The sequence below is a fragment of the Phyllostomus discolor genome, chromosome 11 (assembly GCF_004126475.2).
Source record: "Phyllostomus discolor isolate MPI-MPIP mPhyDis1 chromosome 11, mPhyDis1.pri.v3, whole genome shotgun sequence".
Taxonomy (NCBI): Eukaryota; Metazoa; Chordata; class Mammalia; order Chiroptera; family Phyllostomidae; genus Phyllostomus; species Phyllostomus discolor.
In genome coordinates this window covers 92,007,247-92,021,115 of record NC_040913.2, presented here as the reverse complement: position 1 = coordinate 92,021,115, position 13,869 = coordinate 92,007,247, and the positions used below count along the sequence as shown (strand labels likewise).

General features: G+C 44.9%; 1 protein-coding gene across 2 annotated transcripts in view; it reads right to left on the bottom strand.

Annotated features, from left to right (window-relative positions):
* Positions 1-13,869, bottom strand: part of GPM6A (glycoprotein M6A) — a 184,204-nt gene that overhangs the window by 74,589 nt on the left and 95,746 nt on the right. The gene's annotated exons all lie outside the window — the stretch shown is intronic.

The window sequence follows — 13,869 nt, the reverse complement described above, 5'->3', positions numbered from 1 at the left end:
AACGTAATCTTTTTAATAACATATCAGTCCCATTGTGTAGATATTATTTTCCCCCTTTTATGGAGGATAAAATTGTGTCTCCTGACCAGAAGTTGTCTGACCTCTAACATGGCCAGTGCAAGGCAGAGTCCTGACCCAAATCCATGTTGGAATGGTTCTGGCTACTCCCACCCCCTTCCCTGGCAATTTAGGGCTTTTCATTATGAATGGGTAGAAGCTACTCAATGAGCCATTTGTCCCAGAAACAAACCTTGCAGGTGTGCTTCCTCCACGAAGACCACGCGCAGCAGGGACACCTACCTGGGGCAGGGGGTCTGGCAGAGGCAGGGAGGGCTGACCCCGAGGACAGTGCCCACGGGAAGACAGGCCCCACGTGGTCCACGCGAGCTGCTGGCCTGTCTATCTCCGAGCGAATGAACCCTAACAAGTTCCCAGAGGCACTTCCTTCCCCGGAGCACGCTGATCTCACTCGGGAAGTTACTCTGATTCAAAACAAGCACTAAAGATTTCTACAAAGTCCTGAACTGTGTCTTGTGGGCGTTACGCCCCTTTTCATTTTTCGCAGTCAACAATGACCTCGGATTCTTAAGGGTCCCCTTCTCTAGAAAAATTTGCTAATTTGATATCATACTCCATAGCAATGTGTGAAAAAAGGCCAGTCATTTTATTTCTTTTCCATAAGATATGTATGTTTTAACAGGGGAATGCAAAGAAAAAACAAAACTCACAAACAAATCCCAAAACAAATAACTCTATCACACATGGTAATAATTGGGACCTCAAGAGTCACATGTTTTACTTTCATTATATTAGTCTTATTTGTGACTAAAGGATGCCTCTCAGCCTTATTCACAATGTTGATAACCCACTATTTCACTCCGCTTAGAGCTGGTTTTCATTGGATTTGCCATGAGCTCTGACTTACACTTTCTTTACGATGTTTATACAACTAACAATGCTGTTAATGCACGCAATACTTCATGGTCGGCCAGGGGGGCATGCAGCCAGGGTTTGCACCCTCCCCCACACAGCGGGGCTCCTGTGTACACTGAACACATGAAAACTGTTTTGTTACATGCATCCGCATTTTCAGAAACTTTCCAGAAGTTTCCTGTCTCAATGAACTTCCTGGCTTCATCCCATGATTACAAAATCGATCTCCACTGAAAAATCCAGATGAAAGACAGCAGAGTTGGCCCTCTGTATCCGTAGTCCTGCATCTGCATATTCAACCAACAGCCAATCAAATACAGTTGAGAAAAAACTGTTACATTGTTGCTGACACCATGGACTTGGTCCCACCACTGCATTGGTGCTGAACATCTATAGACTTTTATTTCTTGTCATAATTCCCTAAACGATACAGCATAACAACTACTTACTCAGAATGCACATTGTGTTAGGAAGTATAAGTAACCTGGAGATGATGTAACGTGTGCAGGAGGGTGTGCATAGGATACATGCAAATACCGTGCCGCTTCATGTAAGAGACTTGAACATCCACAGATTTGGGGATCCTCAGGGGAGTCCGGGGACCAACCCACCCTGTATGCCGAGGGGCGACGTTGTACATTCACAAAAACGTTTTGAACTCATCAAGAGCTGATGCACATGGCCACAGACTTCAAAACTCCTTTTGATTTTCAAAAGCAAAGTTTCTGAGTCCTTATCCAGAAAGTTCTGTTAAATGGCTGCCTTCTCTGACTATGTTTTCTTCTCAGGCTTTGGGATTTCAAATTCACAATCTTTATTTTGGCATCTAAATGATAAGTCTGAGTTGGGGAAGTCACCACGAGTTTACCCGGTGGCAATACCCAACCAGACCCGCGGTTGTCCTTGCGTGATCCCAGGATTAACAACGATAGCACCTCCTGGGACAGCGCTTGACATGCCGGTCCTGGGCCCCGCTCCTGACTTAGGGAATCAGAAATTCAGGGCGGGGGGAGGCGCGGCAGCAATCCAGGATCTAACACACCCCCAAGTGGGTGACGCTCCAGTAGACAAAAGTTTGAGAACTGCCCTACTTGACTGTGATGCTGCTACACACCTGCAGGATTCGTAAAGAAGCATAAACCCCAAAGGCACACGACCGTACCTCCACTCCAAAGTACAGCTCATAATCAGTCTTCCCTTAGGTGGTATTCATTTCTAGCAGTTCAAGGCAAAATCATCACCTCGCCTCTCATAAAGATTGCTTGCTGTTGTATCCTCTAATAATTGTTAAGGAAGCGCAGTTGTTTAATCTCCACTTGACATGAAGATTACCTGTAAACTCAGTGTCTGAACAGTGCCCAATTCCCCTATTTTAAGGGGAATACAAATCTGTTTATGGCATTTGTGGCCGCCTCTGAAGAGCGAACAGAGGACTTGGGTGTGGGACAGAGAAAATGTGGGGAACACGGCTCGGGTTCGACAAGAAGCCACGCGGCAGGTTTTTGTTGTCCTCCTCGCAAACTCAGGGAGCACCGCCTCACCAAAAATGCACAAACGCCACAGGAGCGAGCTCTCTGCAATTACTTCTGGAAGGGGCAGAGGCGGAGCGTATGAACTCTTTTATTGGCGGCAGCAGCTAAATTTGGTTTCTGCTTCTTCTCAAATGCGTCATTTCGATTCATCCCTTCCCACCCGAGTCAACTCTTTATCAGAGCCAGGGTGGCGCCCAGGGGCAATGGAGGGATTATGTTTTCTTTGTGACCCACATTTTCTCCTGAGCAGTTTCCTCGGGATTTCCTCAGGATACAATTTTACCAAGGGAAATATAAAATGCATTTTCTATACTACTCCAAAAGAGGTATTCAATTTTTTTTTTTGTCTGGCAAATCCCCAGCTGTATTTCACATAAAAGAAACAGAAAGAAATTGGAAATCCTTGCTAGAGGCAAGTTACAAGCACAGAGTTCAAAGATTGCAGTGGCCTGGTGCATAGCAACATCTCCTTTTTTCCTCCTTCTTTTTCATTTTGGAAAATGGGAAGCAACATTATTCTCTCCCACCCGTGCCCCCCCAACAGTTCCACTCGGCGCCTTCCTGTGTCGGGGGCCTGGGCTCAGCCCACGTGGCCCCTGGAGCCTCGGCCAGCTCTTCCTAGGCGCCCACGGGCACCGGCGCGCTTCTCAAACACACACCGTTTCTGTGCTGCCAGAACGTGCATCGGTCGCTTTCCTCTTTCCTTTCGGAGGCTGAACCACCGTCACGTTTGGACAGCAGCGTCGACCCCCCCCCCCAACAACAGACACAGCTGACTGCCCTGACCCCCGCTCCCTCTCTGCTGCCAGAAAGTTCCTCGAATCTGAGAATCCACGGAAAACAGTGTTACAATCTCAAGTTATGGTAGAGCACCAAATATCAGTGCACCAAGGTAAAAGCGTGCAGGGCAGGGAGACGGCAGCAGGGTCCCAAGTGCACAGGCCAGCGCTGTCGTGAGGGAGAGGCCGAGGCACAGCAGACACTCTGAAGACTCTGTTGAGAGTGACCCTAAAAATATGACACAGTGTCACACACAAAGAGCCCCGAGTCAAAAAACTAATTTAAAACCCTATGGAAGGATATGATCCAAATGTATTTTCAGGGTCTTCACATGTTCTAGTCTGTCAAGGGAGAGGGATTTTAGATAATGAACTTTTTTTAAATTAAAAAAAAATTTGGCCCTGGCTGGCATAGCTCTGGATTGAGTGCGGGCTGCGAACCAAAGTGTTGCAGGTTTGATTCCCAGTCAGGCCACATACCTGGGTTGCAGGCCCAACCCCTAGCAACCGCACATTGATGTTTCTCTCTCTCTCTCTCTTTCTCCCTCCCTTCCCTCTCTAAAAATAAATAAATAAAGTCTTTAAAAAAACAGCATTTAAAAAAGTGTCACAGGTTCGATTCCCAGTCAGGGCACATGCCTGGGTTGTAGGCCATAGCCCCCAGCAACCGCACATTGATATTTCTCTCTCTCTCTCTTTCTCCCTCCCTTTCCTCTCTAAAAAAATAAATAAATAAAATCTTTTTAAAAATTATTTCAAATAATAAGAGCTTGAGGGCACATTTTTTTTAACTACATGAATTTCTAAGTGCTCAGGCAGTCATTAAATAATTCCAATAGCTGTGTGACTTGTTGTGGTGGATGACTGAACATTGTCACCGAGATTCAAGAGTAATCTCATTGGGATTTATACAGTGGAAACATAAATAGCTAAAATGTATATACAAAATATACCAGAAATAAAATTATACAGGTACCAAAATCTGGGTTAGAGAAACACATTGTGTGACTGAATCGATGTACACTGACCACGTGGAAGTCCATCTTCCATAATGTGAATGTTGTGTCAGTTGTACCGAACATCAGTCACCTAAATTAGAATGAGATGCTCCACCCTCTGGGCCCAGACTGGTCCGGAACAAGGCAGGGCATCCTACAGCAAGACCAGGTACCCCCCATACTCTCTCATCATCCATTCCCACTTTTTTTCTCACCCACACTTAAAAATTCATAAGTGAACAGTGTGTCTCCATGACATGAAGGGCACACCACTGTCCCCTTGGGCTGTCCTGCGGGAATGTCCGCTCTGAAACCTGGATCACCACTTCATCCTTTTTCCAAAATAAAGACCATAGACCCTTTCGATGAAGGCTGCTGTTTCCGGCACGATAAACTTCAGAATAGCCACAGAGATCATGACAGTTCAAGTTAATGTCTGGTTTCCACGAAACATTGAAATGGAATGGAATTCTTGGTCCCTGCAGAGCCACAAGCAGCCTTGTAAACTTATCTCAGACGATAAAAATACAAACCCACTCATGAAGGAATGGCATTGTGAGCCTGTGGGAGATGAGATTCCATCGGGTCATGCCACATGCCTGGGAAATGATTTTTGGAGTGATAGTTTATCCACAGGAAAACAAACAGATACTCCACTCTCTCGCTGAAAGGGCCTGCTTCTTACTGAGACAGGCAGAGGGAGCCACAGACTCTAACCCAGTGCTGTCTTTAACAGGCCCCCAAGCGCCAAACATGTCCCTCAACAACAAAAAGTAAAATATGTTACCTTTGTGTGTATATACATATATATATATAAAACAACAAAGTCTCCAAACATTTTGCCAAATTTTGTCAAAATGGAAAATAACAACAAATTAATTAGTTCACAAAGATTTTGGAGAAAGAAGGCTTGATAAGCTTACTACACTCCAGGTAAATAAAATATGCAAATCTTAAGATGTCATATCCTCTATTATCTCTCTATTTTCTACACGGGAATAATGCACACATTAGACATTTTCCTAAATGTAGTACACAGGTAGTATAAATATATTAAAGTGCCATTTTTGTAGATGATGGTGCTCTAATACTAGAAATTTGACATGGTTGAACTCAATACATCCCTAATATAGTAAAATAAGTCACAATCGTGTAGTAGACATTTAAAAATTTGATTTTAACACCCAAAGGCTGAAGCAGAATGGACACATGTCAGTGCACGGGGGGAGATACGTCGGGGACCCCATACAGATGGAACGGAGCAGACAGTGGGCCTGACCCTTTGTCACAGCACGTATTAGGTGAAACATGCATTCTGTGTTTTCATGTTTTAAAAGTTACACAGTGCTCAGCAGAACAGAGACGGGGGAATCCGGCTGCCTGAAGGGACCCCAGCACCGCTTGGAAATGACGATGTTGCTTTTGCATTGTTGTGAATTGGAGAGCAAAGTACTACTAGAGTGGCAGTCAGAGAGTCTCATGACAATACAACTGTGAGTGTGATGCAAACTTCCCTCCCAATTTATCAGAATCAAGGGGTATTTTTAATATTCGTGGGGAAACAGCAGCCACACCGGATGCACAGATGTTGTGAACAAACGCTGTTATGGAAGAACCATTCTTGGCATGTCTTAGTAGCTCCGCTCACTCTTGCGTGGCATAGAGACCAATGTCGGTAATGTGTTTGCCCCATCTATGATGGTTACATTTTTACCCGGTGTTGCAATAAATTTCAGAATTAACCAATGACCAGGTTGATAAAACGATGTTTTCTCAAGGCTTAGGTTTTGGCTTGGCCACATCGTTGGCGTATGAAACATGACATCATTTTAGATGTTCAGGAAGAACTCACTCTCGATTTCACCAAATCATGGTATCACATATTGACTCCAAGTATAAACTGATAATTAGTACACAAAAATGAGTACAGCGACCTGCAGGGAGGTGTGCGGTGACCACCTCACACCACTGACCAGGCCGGGCTGCACCCCTGATTTCAGCCCGTGCCCTGCACACAGCACAGGCCGTTGTCAAGGACTGTCTTCTGATGACAGCGTGGACACCGACAGCATGAGAGAGGGCAAAGGGACATGTGTTTCTCACTGACTCGCTGGTCTTTGAATGTGTGACCTTGGAGACTGGCTGACGAGGTATAGCTCCCGACAGGCCTTATCTTACTAAATTATCAATAATTTTAAACTGTTATTTCTCCTGCAGTTGTGTTGTCTTTGAACAGCACTTCCTGATGAACACGGTGAGGCCAGTGTCGCAAACTGAGAATCCACCATTTTTCATCATTTCTTCATCGGGACCTTGTAAATTGTCAAGAGCTGTAATTTTCTAAGCTCCAGGAACCATCCGCTGAACTTGATAGGTTAATATATTTCATTCAATTGCTAGAATTGTCATGTGAAAAGTATGAGGGTACTTTAATAATAAAAACAAAAATCTACTCATTTTCCTGAAGGTTGCTATCAAACTACTGAATGTATTTCAGGTTAAAATAAAAAAAATATTTTAAAGTCAAATCTAATGACGTAGAATGGAGTAATGGCGGCCTTTGTCCAAGCTGGGCTAGCTGCTCTGTAAGACCTGTCTTTATTTGAAAAACAGTTTTCCATCCGTCCTCTAGCCTGTGTGGGGACCTCATCTTTGTCATCTTCCTCTTCCTCCTCTTTTCTTTCCTCTCCCCCAGTCCCATCATCACCATCCTCTGCATCTCCATCATCATCAGCAGCATCATTGCCATCAGACAGAGCTGTATTCAGGGCACTTGGCAGGTTAGGTCCAAGAACAAAAGATAAAATCCTTACCTGTAGGAATTTACACTTTCAAAAGGGACAAGGGGCATAACAAATACATGAACAACTAAACAACAAGAGGTGCTATGTATTAAATGCTAAACAAGCATTTAAAAAAAATAACTGTCACGACAATTCAGAAGAGTGATTAACCTTTCAGCATTCTTTAATTTTCAGTTCTGACTCCACCTCAAGGAAAGCCTCTACCTCTAGTTGCCCACAGATTTGCACTACTAAATAATCACTGACTAAACAGTGTATCCATAAAATTAAATAACTTTTGAAATTTATTAGAAAACTATAATCAATATTGACTAATATTGACCTATTATATGACACCAGATATGCAATATAAAGTGCTTAGGATGGTGCTTGGATTTTTAAATATTAGCTATTATAAAGGGTTTGTCAAAAGCATGTTTCTCTCTCTCTCTCTTTCTCCCTCCCTTCCCTCTCTAAAATAAATAAATGAAACCTTTAAAAAAGTAGGCTTATAATTGTGAGTATAAAAAACTGTTTATTCTTTGTTATTTATTAATTATTGCATTAGTTTCCATACAAACAACTATAAGCCTGCTTTTCCCCCACCCTGTATTAACTTATTTTTCATGAAAAATAATTTATGTTAGTAAAGGCAGTTGGCTATGGTTCAGATGGGCAATCACTAAACTGAAGTGCAATACTGGTATGGTGCAGAATATTAAAAATGAAAATCAATGTCCACTAATGGAAGAAAGGTGATGTGGAGAGGTGTCTCAGAAATTGGAAAAAAAAAAAAGGGCTAAGTCTGGGAAATGGGATTTGATCAAGTACTATTTCTTATTTGAATTATTTATTAGAACTTTTCCTCATCAAATAACAATAAAAACATGCACAACTATAAAGTTTTTCTTCCAGATTTTATTTTATTAAGAAAGAATAGCTAATTCACTCATTCAAAGAACCCTTGTGGTGGAGGAAAGAAATTGCATTAAAATAACAGAGAAATCACTTGCCAAAACATTGAAATTTCTATTGTTAATTAGTGGAAAATAATAATTAGCCCCCAAATTTAATTGCTTCACTGTCACTTGAGAGCAGAGGAAAAGCAAGCACGTTCCGCAGCAGGAGGCACCGGGACAATACCGCCTGCGTTCCTGGCACGATACTCCAGGAAGGGTTACGTCACACCGCTCCCTCGCAGAGGTAGGTGCACTAAAAGATTACTATTTCTCATGTTACAGAAATCTCAGTCCAACACTATTAAGCCACTTACACTATGTGTCAAAATGTCTGTCTTTATTGGGGAATTATTCTGGTCCTACCCAGCAGCGATGTTCCGATGCTGCTGATGTATCTGAATACACCTCACTGATCAGCCACCTTCCCTTCTCCCGGTCTCGGATTTTCTCGGACTGTAGCTTAGCTCCCCAGCGAGCTCGGTAAACAGAGCGCCGTAAGCTACTGGTGTCATTTGCAGTCCAAGTTAAATTTCCCACTCACACTTTAAGAGAGGCAAACCAGCTATCTCCTGTTTTTCTCCCTTTTTATTTTCACAGACAAAGAAGGAAGTTTCTTTCAGATTAAGACTATCCGAGACCGTGGTCACCAGGGGAAGAGAGAACACATGGGAAAACATGGATTATTTTTATAATGTCAGCTAATCCACGGCTGCGCCACCTGCTACCATGGATGCCATCCAAGAGGACTCTGAAAGGTAGCCAGGCAGTCCGCCCTCGGCGTATGAAAAAGCAAACTTTCCAACGTTTTTTTGCATGGGGGCGGGGTGTGAGTGTAGAGGAAGATAGAGGCCAAAGTTGACACACTAGGCATCATTTCCAGCATCTTATGAATCCCATGCGTATCGCTGCCTTTTGGGTTAATTAAAAAATAGTTAATGTCTACGAACCACCTTGCAGTCATCACTCTGAGCACATTCTGCATTAGTATCTCAGTCTAAAGCATCGAACTTCTTTCTCACTTTGTCTCCTTACAGGTTTGCGATAACTTCCAATTCAAGGGGCTCTCATTCTAAAAGGTGTATGGCACTCGTTTTAATGTCAGTGTTTAACAAAGGAAAAGCACATGCACCCTTTATCCTAACAAGATGGTAGAACATGGGTATGAAGCATTTTGGATTTCTGCAATGAATAGCACCAAAGTTATATGAGACATAATTAGCAACAGACCCAATGAAAATATAAGGTGATGACATCCTAAATCATATCTAAACCACAGAGGTCATAATAGCCAGAGCAATGCAAAAGTTCTGGGTATTTCTATTAAATTTTAGGGGAAATACACCTTATTTTCCTCACCGACAGGTGCCTTAGAACTACACTGGATGACAACATGAAGTTAACTTTTTTAGACTTCAGCATTAAATGCTACTGTAAGCACAGCTGTGAAATCATAGGACCAATTTCTCCTAAATGCTTTATAAAATCTGGATCTCTGATTTTCCCAGCTTTGTTATCCAAATGCTGAAATGGCAGCTGATGATATTTACTGGGGTAAAATTTGTCCACTTGGAACTAGACAAACAAGACAAGCTCCCTTTTTCACAGGTCTGCAAGTAGCCAACAGCCGAGAAGCAAAATGAGGCTAATTCTTCCATTTCAGTGGTTGTTCAAAGGTTTTTGATGTTGTTGCTACTTTCTTGGTCTCTGGATTTCCACAGCATACTATTACAGCTTCTAATTCTGTTCATAAAGCAGACACTTTGACTCATGGCAGTTCTTTGATTTCTTTGCAATGCTTCTCAAAATAACATATTTTACTATCCATACTTACCTACTGGTAAGTAGTGGCTTTAGGGTCAACTAATTGTTCACGTTCGGGAATCACAGGATGTGTCAAGGGTAGTGCCCAGCTGAGACCGAAGTGCATGCTAAGTGCACATGGGGTTCAACTGCCACCTCGCACGTTAAACTTGTGGGAGAGTTCTTCACGTGAAGCCTGAAGGAATCTGGACATGAGAGGTCTTTCACTGGAGGCCTGCTGATGGCAATGAGTAAAGATTCATTCCGATTACCTCAGGTTCAGTAACACAGTCACTAAAGACATCATGGAGGGACCAGGAGACTGTCAGGGCCGTGAAGGGCCATCCTTCCCAGTTCTGGGGCAGGAGTCCCATGGACCCAGCTCACTGTTCTGGAGTCAGGATCGACATGTCATCCATACCAGGCACACGGAGGGATTGGCCGCCATTGGTCAAGCCGGGCACATCTGGCCAGAAAGGCAGGGCCGGTGATGGAGGACACAGCCATCAGCTACAGTGTTCAGATGCTCAGTGCAGAGGATGTGTGCGGTGGGGGCAGTGCCCCCAGAAAGAGGGTGGCGGGTGGGCCATGGGTGCTGGCCAGGGAAGCGCAGGTGTGGCGAAAAGTCAGACCCTGTTCTCGGTCTGATTGCAGAGCACCTGGCCTCAACTACTGGTTCCCTTGTAGTGTTGGCCAAGTTAATGCATCTGTTTGATTTTTATCTTCCTTGCTGTCAGTACCACTCACTGCCATTGTGAGGAGTCAGTGAGTGAATTTATGTAAAGCCGTAAGGCCACCGCCTGGTGCTGGAATCACTGGACGGTTTAGGTCGCCCAGTATCACCGGGTGCCAGAGAGCCAGAGCTGCCCCCCTCCCCACCCGGTGTGCTGGGGCCTCTCCTCCAGGGACCGTGTCGGGCGAAGGAAGAGCTGGACGCCAAAGTCCTCTCTTGAGGCAAAAATAACTGGAGTCAAAAATTGTTCAAAGAGACTTTCAGTCAGCCCATAAATATAGGATGTGTCTATAAATGTACAATGTACAATGTAAAATAAATACATAAAGTATGTATATAAAGTATGTAAGTGTGAAATGTGAAGAAGACATTCAAATTGTTCGGTGCTGTCAACTACAAGGTAGACAGGCACCGAGACCGAATGTCCTCCCACCTGCACACCCCTGCAGGCTGTGACCAGTTGAGGGTGGGCTGACCGGACACCCAGCTCGTGGTGCTGGTCTAGGGCTCAGTGGTGACCGGGGCGTGGTGGCCCTGATGAGCGCTGGGAGAAGCGGGGGCCCTGTGCACGCCAACTTTGCCTACCTGCTCCCTCTAGCGACCCGCCCTGGAAGTCACCCAGGGCGGGTGCTCCTGGGGGCCGTGCCGGAGGAGAAGTCAGTGTGAGAAGGTGAAAACAGAAACCCATGTGCTGCTGGCCCATCCCTCTAGCAAAGCCTGGGGAGAAAGACCGTGGCCGTCCCCTTCCGAGCGGAGCAAACATTTCCATTCGCAACAGCGAGTTTTGAGGCTTGTTTCTTGTGACGTTCACATGCGAAAACCAAGCCAATGCGGTTTCTGGCTGGGTGATGAAACAGCCGGGCCTGCTTGTGAGATTCCAACCTGCCAGCACGTCCTGCCCATTGCTATTCTTCTTTTTTATCTCTTTATAAATTTACCTCTGCTCCCAATGATGGACTCATCAGCCTACCTGTGTGCCCTCCCGTAATTCAGGGACACTTTCCTGGAGATTACCTCAACTGTCACCCACCTCCCTGGCCGCCCGAATGTGCCGTCACTCATCCACCCAGGAGCAGACACCCTGGAACTGTGTCCCTCCTCTCTCGTAGGAGTGGCCCAGCGTGGCACACGCAGGTGCATGCCTTGCATGCACACCTTTTAAATCTTGGTAGAAATCTCTCCATGCACTTGGCTCAACCCCTGTATGGTATCTGAAGCCCTTGTTGCCATGATTTGGTGACTGTGTATCTCAGTTTTCGATGACGGTGACGCTAGGTTTATTGTGGCCATACACAAGGGCCAAACTCAGAACAGCTGCGTTTCTTTCTCTTTTTCTCTTGTCCTCCACACCAGGACACTGTTGCTTTGGTTGGGCACAAGACACAGTCATTGGCTTTCACTTAGAGGACATGTTTTGCCAAAAACACATGTGTCTTAAAGCCAGACTCCCTCCACCTCGGGAGGGTGGCAGATGTGACTGGAGAAACAGGCTCATGAGCCCAGGTCCGTGTCACAGGGTCACACCATGGCCTCAGCTCGCTGGGCAGAGTGGCTGCTGACGTCACCACACTTTTAAGTGATCCTCTCCCTCAGCTGGACACCCAGAGTGACATTAGAGGGGGGCGATGTGGCTGCTATCAGTTGCCTTTCACAGGTTCAGTGGGGCAGGGAGATCTCATTATGAAGAAAAATATATTTCTCATGAAAGAGCCCTTAAAGTCCTTCAGCATCAAGTATATCATTTTTAAGTGTGCTTATGAAGCTACCAGCTTCCTCTTCATATTCTAGGTGAATTTCAAAGGTGACATGGGCAAATGCTGACACGAATTTGCATCCTTCTGATGTGCGACAGGGAAGCACAGGTTTCCATTGTGAAAAGGGAGAGGAAACATCTTTTGAACAGAGGAGAGATGCGTGACATCTGGATCATTCTTTAAGAAAATCCCGTGCAGCTTAAGAACAACAGGCGACACGCTCATGCAAGGTGCTGCTTTCCTGCCAGGCAGGTGGGTCTTCAGACCTGTCCACTCAAACTCTTGAGCAACCTCTGATGGTCCCTCCCACTTGTCAAGGGGCTCCTCCAGCTCAGACCCCAACAACTTGCACATCACCCACCCCCCACACGCAGAGAAAGCATTAATATTCAAACACAACTTTCTAACAACAAATTACACAGGAAAGGCGTCACAGGCATAGCTGGAGGAATAGAAAATGGGACGGAAGAGAATGAAGTCATCTTTTTCTCCATTGGTGAAATAAAAGCTCCATCACACGTATTTTAGCTATACATCTTTATATACTTCAGGCCATTACACAACTTCTCTGTCCATTTTTAAAGGACCATTCCCCCCTGCTGTTCCCGGTGTAAGTGTGCACATCTCCGTGGTGCAAGGACCCACTGCGACAGACCCTCCCCGGCTCGCCACTGCCCCCCCCACCCAAGGAGGGGGAAGGGTTTCCATGTTCCCCAAGAAAAACATCGCAACTAATGACATCATTGCTCTTCATTCCTGCGCCCACCAAGGCTCAGTGAGACACGGCCAACCTGTTACCACAATCCATGATTTAGCTCAAGATTCTGCTCAGGGAAGTGCATATCATTTCTCTATTTGAGATTGCCAGTTTATCTTTCCTTAAAGAAGTTCTCCAGCCAAAAAGCGTTCTCATTATGTGCTATCAAAGAATATATTACAATATTTTATCCCTAAAGTAAAACAGTCAGTAGGGATGCCTTTTAGGGATGGAAATTACCCTGAAAATCTGCCACTTCAAATCACTGAAGAACACCGAAGTTATTTGTTCACAGAAAAAGGTAGTTGAATTTTTTTTTAAATTTAACAAGTAGATCATATGAATCTGTAGATTATTTTGTTTCCACTACAGATTACCATTAACAAGTATGCTAATGACTAAAAATGAGACATGGACTTATTCATTACCTTCCTCTACTGCTTATGTAAAACCTTTACATACTTATTGTCACAGGCTCTGATTACATGTGTGTATGCATATGTGTGTGTGCAAGTGTGTGTGTTAAGAGAGACCCAGCAAGCTGGATGGCTCTGAATAATGAACAAAATAACTGTATTATGCTTCCAAGCTACCTATTTCATTGTGTGACGTAGAGCGTCTTCTAAAACAATGCACCCTATACCTTCGAAATCAGATGTGACAGCTGCCTCCTTCCAACACTGCTCTTGAGCATTGCCCTCCTGCAGCGCTGCCCGCGCCGCTGTTGCCTCCTGGGGCCAGGGCGCGTTTTCGGTGACATTACGTAAGCCCGAGAGCAGACGGGGAGAGGAGGCTGCTGACGCCGGCGTGAGGGCGACAGCCCCTCGAAGCCAGCGCCGGC